We start from the raw sequence: 12468 nt of genomic DNA, 5'->3' as shown, positions 1-12468 counted from the left end.
AGAGAAAATCAACTTTGCTCATAGCAGCTGGGAAACAGCAGGAAACGATTGCCAGCCTAGAAGGAGGAAACAGAAATAGACTACAATGCCACATCTCCATGGTCCACCCGGACACACCTAGAAATACACTCTGTCAAGCCCTGCTGTGAAGCCCAAAGCCAATCAGATTGAAATTCCATGCTCATCATAATTAGCAAGCATGTGATAGAGATACTTAGATGATGGAGGATGGTCTAATTGATGTTTTTTGTATTAGAGTCCTGTACTGAGGCTTTACATTTGGACAATAAAGATAGCAAGAGCAATGAAAACAAAATCCCTTTAGAGATCAAAATGTCCAGGCTATTGTGTGTTCATTTTGCTTTCCACAATAAATTTTAATAATGTATGGAGAGAGAGGAAACTATGTTTTATTTTGAATACATTGAATTGAAAGTAAACCTGGCTGTGGACCTATGGTTTCAGGTCCATTCCACTTTCCTCAGCCATGAAGCAGTGATGATCTTTGTTATTAATTCGCAGCCCTTGGCTTATCTCAGACACATACAATCACATGCTAGCCAGAATAAGCCTCATACTACTAATATAAATACTTCTCTGGTGGAAATCTTCCCATGGCTTCCTATTGCCCTGAAAATAAATTTTGCTCCTGATGATTGGATCCCCCGCCAACATCTTCAGATTTGTCTACTATTATTGTCCTTTATTACATTGTCCCCAACCATACAGTGAGCTCCAGTAAATCTCAACCACTTCCAGTTTCCCCCAGCACATCATACACTTTCTTAACTTCTGGGTTTTTTTCCACATTGCCCCTGCTTTTGGTGGGTACCCATCTACCCATTTCCCATGGTCACCATCATCTGTAGTGCTGTGTCACTACAATTTGTCCAGCAGAGCACTGTCCTTCTGCACTATAATGGTTTGCAATCAGGATCTCCATTGAGATCACAAGCTCCATGAAGGCAGAGTGTATTGGTCACTTCTCTGTCACAGAGATAATACCCTTCACCCACGACACAAAGGGCAAGAGAAAATTTGTTGTGGTTTCCATCTATGATTGGTGGGCTCTAAGGCAGAGGCACAGGGCTGAAAGGTGTGGCAAAGCCCAGCTGCTCAGAACAATAGTTGGGAGGGGGGAGGAGGAGACACCGGAAACAGCACTCAAGACCCCTGCTGCATGATCCATCCAGGGCCGCTCAGATGTGTGCTCTACCAGTCCCCAGGATGGATCCAAAAGCCAGTCAAGTTGAAACTCTACCCAAACCACTATACAAGGTCCTGTTGTTTTCTTTATTTATTAATGCTCCAAACCTACCACAGTTTATGGCATACATTAAAAACTAAAAATAAGTAGAAATAACCATTGTTTGTTGGGTTCTTCTGGTATAGCAGGCACAGTACCAGTTGGGGCAGTAATCACTGAATTGTCACAATAAGAGTAGAATAAGGGTAGTGACTCTTCGAAGGGATCTTGCTTAGTGAAGATAACGGTACTCAGACAGGTCAGGCATTACCTCTTTAGTAGTTCAGCTGTCCAGTGGAAGAAGATTGACTAAGGATGTGAATCTGTGTGTGTGTGTGTGTGTGTGTGTGTGTGTGTGTGTGTGTGTGTGTTTCTGTGTGTAGCTGACATTTGCAAAAAGTAATAGAATTATTTAGCAAAATTTTCAGCCAGGTAGCTACATTGATAAGTACCATTCGGTTTATTGTCCAAACTGAGAAGTATGGAATTAAAAAGAGCACTTTTAATAAGTGATTTAGAATTAGTGAACCTAAAACTTTACCATGTGTCAGAATCACTTTCAAGTGCCCACTAATAAAGGAATTTCTGAGCTCGACTCCTAGAATTTCTTTCCCAGTAGGCCTTTTGGAAAGGAATGAGAATTTGTGTTTCTGTCAAGAAACAACAACAACAACAACAACAAACTACAGCCTAGAAAAAAGTGAAGTGGTCTGATTTCTCTGTTTTACCATCTTTAATTTCCTGGTTTTAATTTTCCTAATTTTAAATTTGTCTTCATGGTATATCTACTTTGATAGAAGATAGCAATGATTAGTAATTGTCAAATTTTATTGCTTCTTTAGTTGGTTCCAGAAAGTGAAGATAAGTGATCCTTGGGAGACAATAAACAAGCGCTTCTGTGGACACATAATATTTGAAGCTTAAAGGTATTGTGAAGGTCTGCATAAACGTTTTTACATAATGAAATTCAATTTTGTTTTTCCTGTGAACTTTTTTATTTCCTGTAAAGTTCTTTTCTTTAGAGTACTGTCTTTATTACACGGAACTAGAATTCCCTCCCTGGATCCAACTTGGGAAGTGACTATGGAGATGAAACTTTTGAAAATGGAAACAACATTTAGATCATAAAACACTAACTGTTTCTTTTTTTTTTTTTTTTTTTTTTTTGGTACTGGGGATCCAACTCATGACTGTGAGTTTGCAAGGCAGGCACTTATGTCGCTGAGCTAAATCCCCAGGTAACACTAACATTTGAACAATATCTTTGTAGTTTCTGATGTGCTATGAAATGCATAGGACAATTTGATTATCTCAAACAACTGGCAAAGTGATCAAGTAGGAAACGGATATGAAATTCAAGATTCATAAAAGTTGTGTAAGGTTATTCTCAGATACAACAGAAGCAAGATCTGGAAGACAAGTGTTCTATAGCTCTGGCACCAGAATGCATGCCAAAGTAAGAAGCTGGGCAGTCTGAGATGAAACAGCAGTCAAAAAAGAAAAGTGTATGTATTTGTGTGGTGGAAGAGTGTCCCGAGAAAGCGTGTCCCATCACAGACAAGCTTGCGTCAAGAGAAGCTACAAGGTGTTTTTCGGATATTAACGGGATAATGAAGGAAAAGTTGATGGCTCCCAGTCAGGGCTCGTGAGGCCAGGGAACAAGTTCTGGCTGGATGACATGCGAATGACATCCGTAATTAGTTGGCAAATAGACACTGATATTCCTTTTAATTGCCTGGAACATGGCCACAGCATTGTGCCTTCATCTGCTCCAGCCAAACAGAGTCCCAGCTGCTATCATAACTTTGAGTCTTCTGTTGTTTCCCTTGTCATTTCTGATCATGTCATCTGGACACCTGATTCTGATTGCATCATCATGGAGTACAGGTTGCCATGGTAACTCCATGAAGTTATTGGATTAATGCTGCTGATGTTCTGACATCTGAACAAGTGTCATAGGGCCCCCCCTCTCCTTCTTTGGTTTCTTCAGGAGGGAAAGTATGGGACCAAAGGGTGAGGTGAAAGGGGCAGTTGCAAAAGAGGAAGTCAGTGGATGACATGAATGTCTCTTTCATTTGTTCTAGTTGTTATACTTGTCCAGACTGCTTAATATTACTCCATCTGTCCTATTTTGCAGATGGGAAAATGGAGGCATGGAGAAAGCAAATATGTGGACAGAAGGCTAACAGTATCAGAGGTACACAGATAAGCCAAGGTTTTTTTTTTTTTTTTCTCCTTTCTCTGCGATCTTTCAATTATACCAATCTTCTGTTCATAATAGGTATGGCCAGTTTAAAAGAAAAACAAACTGTATTCTTCAGAAACTCAAGGTTTTAAAGAAATCCTAAAAGCCAGAAAAGAATGTAAAAGAAAAGAGATTAACTGAAAAGCAGAGAAAGTACAAAGGTGAATGTGATAGGGATCTTTGGCGTCTATACCCTTTTTACCCCTATGAACAATTTTGGGCAAAACAACCCCTGCTTTGTATACTGTGTTTTTGTATAAGATTTCATTTGGCTGGAGTATTGTGCTCTTAAAATAAAATGTAAAAATAGTTGTTTCACAGAATAATTGTTCTCCAAGTTTGGTTATGTTTTGATTTTGTTGCCTGGTTGAATGTTTATCAATGCATTCAATGCAAACATGGAGTTAGCCTGGGATCGGAAGATAGCCAGTGGAAAAGTAAAGCCCTTATTTATTTATGCACTGTGACCCTGCTTGAGGTATGCAGTGAATAGAAGAAGACAAATGACACAAAAATCCCAGCTCTTGAATACTTAGAATCTAAACATCTGGAGATACTCTCCAATTTTTCCATAAATAAGCATTCTTTCTCAAACCATTAAAAGGCTCCTTCCAGAGAGACCAAGAGGAACATTTAAGTGAGAGGCAGGGATGATACTGAGCCCATGTTTAAAAGAGGAGCTCATGGTCAGAGTAAAAAGTATAGAACTCAGCCTTTACTCTCAGATGAGAAATGATGATCATAGCGGTTATCAGAGTTCCTAGCATATATATTCACCAAACTGAATGGTGTATGAATGTTATTGATGATGATGAATTAATATGTTACTTCAGGCAGGATTTGATAGAATAGAAATAGAATAAATGTAATATATCTATCATCTATAATAATTATCGAGTAACTATTAGATATAAATTCACCTATCACCACCATCATCATTATCTTCATCATGTCTCTCCCTTCCTCTGTTTGTTTGTCCAACTATCATCTGTCTGTCTATCTTAAGGAGAAATGACAGGGTTCAGATGAACAGGATTATAAAGAGCTTGGAGTGTGCACATCTAAGACTGGGGGAAAGCTTGAGATGGAGCTTATGTGACTTTTGTTGTGTTGCAAACATGAGTTGTGAGGTTTTACAAGTGCAGTGAACACAGCACTGTCCTGCATCTCTGGGCTGCCCTCCATGTGAGTAATGGACCTGATAGTTAGTTACCTGACATCTGCATACCCACTTCAGAGCACTTCACACCACATCTATTATCGCTTCCACCCAAGGCACAGGCAGGGAAGGATTGTATCTGGAGCTTCAGTCATCTTGGCCAAATAGAACACTCCTTCTTTTTGTGAACTTGGCCCAGAAAGGCAAGAGGCCACCCAATGCTATGGAGCTCAAAGCCAGGGCAGAACTTGGGTTAATCACATGAGAGGTTTTATTCTCTCCTTCCTGGAGATGTTTTCACTTTGGAATATTTGAAGGTGTTTTTGATGGTGTTCCAGGTATGGAGGCAATTTTGCTTGTCACAGTGAAGGCAGAGCTACTGGCATCTGATGGTGGAAACTTACGGTGCTGCTAAACTTCTTTCAAGGCAAAGGGCAGGTCTCCGCGGCAAAAGTTACCTCGTTCAAATGTCCAGCATGTTGACGTTGAGAAGCCTTGCTGTGTACCGTGTGGAGATCAAGCCCTGACTGGATGAAGGTTTGAAAAGCATCTATTTATCTTCCACCAAGTAAACTGAGGTCTAGAAAAGATGAGTAGCTTTTCCAAGTCACACAGTAAAATCTAGACTTCTGTCATGGCTTTTTGAGCGTCAAGTTTAACCCTGATTTATTTTCTTTCACCAGCCTTAACATAAATCATGCTTGTTGATAGTGCCTGATGGAAAATAGAGAGAAGCTATCCCAAACTGACTGGAGGAAAGTGTCCTCACCGAAGGTAAAAAGTAGCCACCAATACTGACAATTAGAGGATGAGATCTACTCCCAGTGGAGTAAATATCGTGGTCATCACCCATGAACTCAACAGATAATTGTAGTGTGCCAGGCCCTGATCAGATGTTAGGCCATGAACTGAGGCCTCAGTTGTTAACAAGACAGTAACCTGGTTTCTCAGCACCGACAAAAACACTCCCACCTCAGATGTTGGGATTCTGTGCTTGAGAAACCATGCTCACCCCTCTGCAGTGAATTTACTTCATGTACCTCTTCACTGTGTACCAGCTGGTGGAGCTTAGGCAACTAATCTCTCTAAATTTTAGTTTTCTTATCTAGTACATGGAACAAACTAAGAATACTTGCTTCATAGGATTGTTTTGAAAAAGGAATGATAGATAAAATCAGCATTGAGCATCAGCATATTTATTACTGGGAATACAATGGAAGAACAATAGTAGCAGAAAGCTCTTATAATTATTGCAGATATAACCCTTGAATTCGTGTCCTGTTTCTCTCTTTCGTAATTGACCACAGACGTATTACTCTCTTTTACTGCATCCTGCTGAACTGAGTGACTCAGGCCAGCTCCTTATGGGCTATGACTCTTATCCTCTATCTTAATGACTGCCAGGGTCTGTCACAGTCCTCTTCTAGAACGAGCCAATCTCTTCCACTTAATGGTAATCCAGCTCCAATCCTCACACCCACAGCCCAGCCAGGGCAGGATGCCTGGATCCCTGTGATGGCTGGCTCTCAGTGTTCCAGCAAAACAAAGGTGAATGCAAACCTGTGGTAAGCCAGCTCCCTGGGCTGCCCACTGGCTGTCCCTGGCTGCTTGGAATGCATATCAGTGACAGCCTGCAGTGATCATGAACAAAGCCATTAGAGGAGAGATGGTATTGTTTTTATTTTTAACCAAATGACTCATTCCCCCTGACTATGAGCTGTAGAAAGCACAGGAAGGGAGCAGGACACTTCTGCCCCACTGAGAAACAAATACAGGGGATGCCACACAATTGAGCTCAGTTTAATCTGTCCTGGAAAAGGACATTTAAGCCAGAGAGGTTTATTCATGGCTGTCATAAAAGGTCAAAAAGAAAGGAGGGCTCTCATGCAGCTAGCAGACTACAGGGGCACCATTAGAACCCAGGTAAGGGACCTGGAAGGTGATAATTAACAAGAAGTGTTATTAGAGGCGGGGGCATCCTAGACTTTGGCTTCCAAAAATGCTGGTTTAGATCAGGAGCCCTTAGATGTGTTCTGCAGAGTCACAGGGACTCCCTGGAGTCCCCAGTGTGATTCTAGTTCTCTTGCCTATTTCAGCTGGAGTACTTCTGCTCATATCTATGTCGTATATTAAAATCATAAGAGTTAAACTAATTATTGAGTCCTTATTATGTGCCAGGCATTACACTAAACACTTCGTAGGTGTGAAGTCATTTACTTCATAAAACCTTATGAAATATTTACAACTACTCTTGCTGTTTTATACTTTATGAAAAAAAAAAAAAAAAAAAAAAGAGGCTTAAAGCCAAGGCAAATCATTTGCCCTGAGTAACAAGGCTAATAAGTAGCTTGGCCCAAACTAGAAATCAGACCTGTCTGTCTGCAAAGTCCATTTTCTTAACTATAATGCTACACAGCTCTTCATGCTGGGTTTCCATGTAAGCTTTCATTTTCAGAAAATGTTTTATAGTTATTTTAAAAGAAATAAAATAAAAGTTTGAAAGTGACTGATTAGATGTTCAGAAATCTCTCCCAGCTCTAAATTTCCAACTTTTGTGATTTACAGAAGGATGAAAGCAAAGGCACTCTCGCTGGAGTTGATGGGCAGGGACTGTGGGCCTGCTCTGGGATAAAAATAGTAACTAATACCTGAGCATTTAATAGGCAAAGTGGTACTCTAACTCCTTTACATATCAACTTATTTAATCCTGGCAACAATCTTCTGCAACAACTCATTCAGGGGCATACAGACAGAAGGTGACGGGCCCGGTTCCAGAGCCGGGACTTTTGCTGCTGTGTTCTCTGGAGACACCGAAGACTAGGAGAAAATCTCTTCCCTTAATATTGGCATTTATTTCATCATCACACCTATGCAAATTTATGTAAATGATATGCAGATCAGCTGTCACCCAGGCACTGGTGCTGGTATCCCCTCAGGGATATCAGTGCAACAAAATTTGGCCATTGTCACTGATTTGAGCTATTACAATGGCAAAACTTCAATAATTCATATTTCTCAGGTTTGGAAGAAAAAATCGCGTGGCATATAGGTATATGTTTTTATATACTGACATTTTGTATTTCTTTAAAGAGATATTTCTCAACTGAGGGCAGTTATTACTGGTTTTGTCACCCCCCCCCCCACTGGGACACAGCACTGGACTCTGCAGTTCAAAGGAGAGATTTGTTTTGGTTCATGGTTGTGATGTCGGCTGGCTCCAAGGTAGAAGCGGCATGGTGGAAAGTCATGGCAGAGAGAATAGCTAATTCCTTGGCAGCCAGGAAGGAGAGAAGAGCTAGTGAGAGAGACATTCCCTCCAAAAGTGCACCCCTAGTGACACCATTTCCATCATGGCCCTGTCTTCTGATGGCACATTTAGCTATGAATTTATCAATGAAGGAGTCCACCGAGGGGCAAGGCACTCCCACCATTGAAATATCTTACAAAATTCCTCCCTCTGTATACCTGAGACTCTTGGGGACATTCCAGATTATAAACCTTAGCAGTGGCCATTGGAAGCAAAATAATGCTACAGTCTGGCAAAGAGAGAGTCATCATCCTTCCTACATAAAGAGTAAAAGGGATTCGCTTGGAATCTTAACTGAAGTGCATTGGCTTGATTTGTTTTTTCCTGCCTCCTAGTCCCTTCACACCTGAATTTTCCTGAAGTTGCATGCAGTGAAAAGCACATCCAGTTTGCCCCCAGACAAAAAGGAAAGGAAAGTTCCTTACCTATTCTGGTACAAATGGACACACACATTCACAGCAGCATTCTAATAAAGGACAGTGAAACTAGGCTTCACCGAGTAACTGATTCTCAGCAGGGTGCCCTGTGTTTTAGGTGATCTGGCCACATCATTTATTTCTTACATCAGGCCCTTTTGAAAATGAAAGAGATGCCATTGCTAATTACATTAGGACCACAGGCATAAACAGGAACATCCTGGGGAAATCAGGTTGCATGCTCATGCTTTCTGAAGAGGTAACTTTCATTTCGTATTCACCATAGCCCTGTAATGTAGGTGACTTTCCCTGTTTTAAATCTCAGAAAGGTAGAGAATGCCCAGGGCCATGTAGCAAATACATAACAGAGCTGATTCCAAAACTCTAGGTTAAGGCAGACATGAGAGATGGGGCCTTTTCACATTCTAGCCACACCAGAGCTAACCCTAGAGGTCAGTTTAGCTGTCAAACGCCTTTCTTCTCCCCAAGGGGTTCCCAAGCCATTGTCCTTGGCCCATAGGAGTTCGGGTGTGATGACAGTTCAGACCCAGCAGAGGGCAGTGTTGCCATGCCGGCCAAGGGCTACAAGAAACAGGAAGGAGGCCTGGACTAAACAGTCTGGTGGCCTGTGCTGTGTCCCTGAACAGCCAGCCTCTTAGGGCTGCCTCCAAGCCAGCTGCTTCTCTGGCTCCCATTCCCTTAACGCTTACCACGGATAAACCTGCTCTTCCCCTCACCTGCCTATTGGCGCCCGTGATGTAACACCTGAACAAATTCAAGAGCTCTGTGCCACCTGGGGTCCAAAGAGACCCAGGGAGAGTTTCCAGATTGGAAATAGGAACGGTTGCCATTTTCCTGTTTGCTCAGAATTACTCCAGAGCTGCGAGTGCTATTGACATATGTGTTACCACTTAATCTTTCATAAGAAATCCTTTTCATAGGGGAGCTGAGTTCTGGATCTGTTCCAGTTTAGATAATTACATTCCCCGAGAAGGCTGAAGCTGTGAGGGATGAGTGAGGATTTTCAAAGATCAGGTTAGGAATGGGGGAGAAGGTGGAAGGTGCCAAAATGGTCAATGAGAAAGGGAGGACCAGGGACTGATGAGGAAAAGTGAACCTCAGTGTTCACCCCACAGCAGGACCACTTTTGTTCTTCCTTTGGCGCTCACGCAGAGTGAGATTCATTTGTAGTTTTTGTCTGTAACTAGGAATTCAATTTTTGCTCTTTTAGAAAAGACACCTGATTTACAGGTGGTGTGAAACAAAGCAGAAAATGACAAGAGGAAGGAAAAAATTCGTATTGGAAAAAAGAATAAATAAAAGAACACTTTTTAATAGTTTGTATCATTTAAAGTAGTCCGGAAAGCATTTTTATAGTAAATTCAGCATTTTGTCAGGAGGGTTGAAAAGGCCCTGTGATCCTCAGCTGAGAATTGTGGTGACTTTATATCCTCCAGCTGGCGAAGATCTCAATCAACAAACAAACAAAAGACAGCTTTGACGGCTGAGGTTCATTAGCTCGGGCCAAGGCTGAGAAGCACTGGGACAAGAGATGCTAGACATAGGCAAACTCCAGAAGTGACTTTGTAATTTCATCCCCCCACAAACCTCCACCTCACTCTGTTCTTCTCTCTCAGGTAACTAGAGGCCTGGTGGGGAGGGAGAGGAGTTGAGGTTGGTGGTGCAGGTGATGGGGCTGTGGCCTGTGTGTGTGTGTGTGTCTGTGTGTGTGTGTGTGTGTGTGCACACGTGAGTGCGCATGTGTGTTGGCCTTTGCTTTCAGTGACACTTGTCAGCATCAGGAGAGTCACAGCACATCCAGGCCAAGCTCCCTCTCATCCTTCCCAGCCTTCGTTCCTCGTCCCCTCTTCCCTCACTATGTTGAGATGGCACCTCTATCCTCCTGCACATCTAATTAAAAACCCTAAGGAAACTTACCCCTCCCTTCCCTCTGCAGCAGGTTTTCAGTTCTACCAAAACATATTCTGAATCTACCTCTCTTGCACATCTCCTCTATTTCTTTTATCTTTCCAGGTCTTGCTCTCGTCATCTTCCCCATGAGTAGCTTCCCAGTTGTTCTTCCTGCCTGCTAATCCATGACCACCAATGAAAACCTCTGTTAGTCCATTTATGGTAGAAAAATTGATCCAAAAATGCTTTAGTAGCTCACGACCTCCTATAACATCAGGTCCCAGATCCTTTGCTTGATGTCCAAAGTTCTTAATGACTTGGTTTGCACTTGCCTCTTGAGCTTCTCTTCAATCTCTGATTTCAAGCCACGCAGAACTCCCCACTTTCCTTCAGCACCTGCCCCTCCATATCCAGGTATTTCCCCAACTCATTGCAAATGGTGCCCTTGGTCCAGATGATTGTGTCCAGATTCTGTCTGCCCTCCACACTTCAGTTTACAGCCACATACTCTTGGTAAGTGTGGCTCCACACCACAAGCTTTTATCCCACATGGAAGCAAATCTTCCTTGCCTGTGAACTTATACAACATTTTAGGAGTCACACATCTTTGTGCTGACATAATGTTTAGCATTTTGGAGCTCACTTTGTTATCCTCTCCTTTTAGATGTGCCCTTTGAGTACAGGGAGTCATCTTTATTCTACACAGAACTTAATGCAGTCCTTTTTGTGTGATAAGTTTTAAGCGTTCAACTTTCTGAACAGATTAATGAATACTTTTAAGAATCTATGATTGAAGGAGTGAATCGAACTTTCATGGATGCATGAATAAATGACTTGTGCTTGGGTGAATAAATGAATTCCTAAACTTATGCATTCAAATATATCTTGGGAAGTTACTATGCAAATTAATCCAGAAGTAGATAAATGCTTGCATGCATAAATGAATAAAAACATACATTCATGAAACTATGAATGAATGGCCAAGTTCTTAGAATTTTGATTGTTGGAATTGCCTCTTACAGAAGAGTTGGCCAAAGTACTACACTAAATTATTGTATGTACACCAACATTTCTTATTTACTGAGTGATTTTGCTTTTTTTTTGAGACAGTCTCATTATGCAGTTCAGGCTGGCCTTGAACTCACTTTGTGTCTCAAACTTGCAATGATCCTACTTCCTCAGCCTCCTGAGTGCTGGGATTACAGGCATTCACTACCACACTCGGCTGGCTTTGCTAATTATGAACCTTGAATATTTTCGTATCAACTAAATCAGTTTTCTTTCTTTACTGGCCATTTAGGTAAGGCCATCCACCTTTGCACCAAACCACTGGTGTTAGGCATAAACCATATGATTATGTATAGGAAACACTCTTAAATATGTTCCGTCTACATCTTGAATGTGTTCTCAATTTGACTCTCATATCTACATTCTTTCTTGATTTTTGCACCCACTAGTTCCTATAGAAGATAGTTTGTGACAACTTTAAGTTATCTACTTTTCCTGTGAGGCAATGATATTCTGATTCTTTTAGTACAAAAAAGTTCTGTCTGCTGTTTCCCTGGGAAAATAGTAAATAGTCAGTTCTTAAATGTTCCTAGAAACAATCGGCTTTTATCTATCTATATCACATAGTGGCCAAAGTCTATGGGTTTTACTTTAATCCATAGTAGAGATTGTCTACTCTAATTCTTTATTAGAGGATTTGATTGTGAGTTGCATAAGAGGCAGCGCTAGCTGATGTTCGATAGAGAAAGTCTAATAGACTTACTAACTATCCATTAGTCTTCAGGCTCCACTGGAAAAGAAATACCTTGTTCATAATATCTCAGCCCATAGCATATATATTTTCCCTGAGTTACAACTGAAGTTTTTGCTCTTTTCTTTCATAAAAAAGTCACTAGGAAAACTGGCCAGAGGGAAAAAAATATGTTTGTATTTTTCTGAAACTGTGATACAAAACTAAATCCACTATTTAACACAATGGACCTCAATTTTTCTACTCATGTGGTACAAGTCCTTAATTGAACCACAGGCTGTTCTGTAAAATAAAATAAAGAGAATTTTCTAAGATTTTTTCTAAGATGAAGTCCATGTCCAAATGGAAGTTTAGGGCAGTCAATGATTGATGTGGGACATTCAGAGCACAAGATTTATCAGTGTGGGAGTTAAGGCGTGGAACTA

At 41.2% G+C, this 12468-nt stretch overlaps 1 pseudogene; it reads right to left on the bottom strand.

Annotated features, from left to right (window-relative positions):
- Nucleotides 1-8943, bottom strand: part of LOC134477134 (bifunctional phosphoribosylaminoimidazole carboxylase/phosphoribosylaminoimidazole succinocarboxamide synthetase-like) — a 32003-nt pseudogene extending 23060 nt beyond the window's left edge.
- Between the last annotated feature and the right edge of the window lie 3525 nt (nucleotides 8944-12468).

This window comes from Cavia porcellus, unplaced genomic scaffold, assembly GCF_034190915.1.
Source record: "Cavia porcellus strain 051 isolate PalLab524CR breed Dunkin Hartley unplaced genomic scaffold, mCavPor4.1 scaffold_1, whole genome shotgun sequence".
In the NCBI taxonomy this organism is placed as follows: Eukaryota; Metazoa; Chordata; class Mammalia; order Rodentia; family Caviidae; genus Cavia; species Cavia porcellus.
The sequence above is the reverse complement of the archived record's forward strand: the minus strand, read 5'-3'. Positions and strand labels throughout refer to the sequence as shown.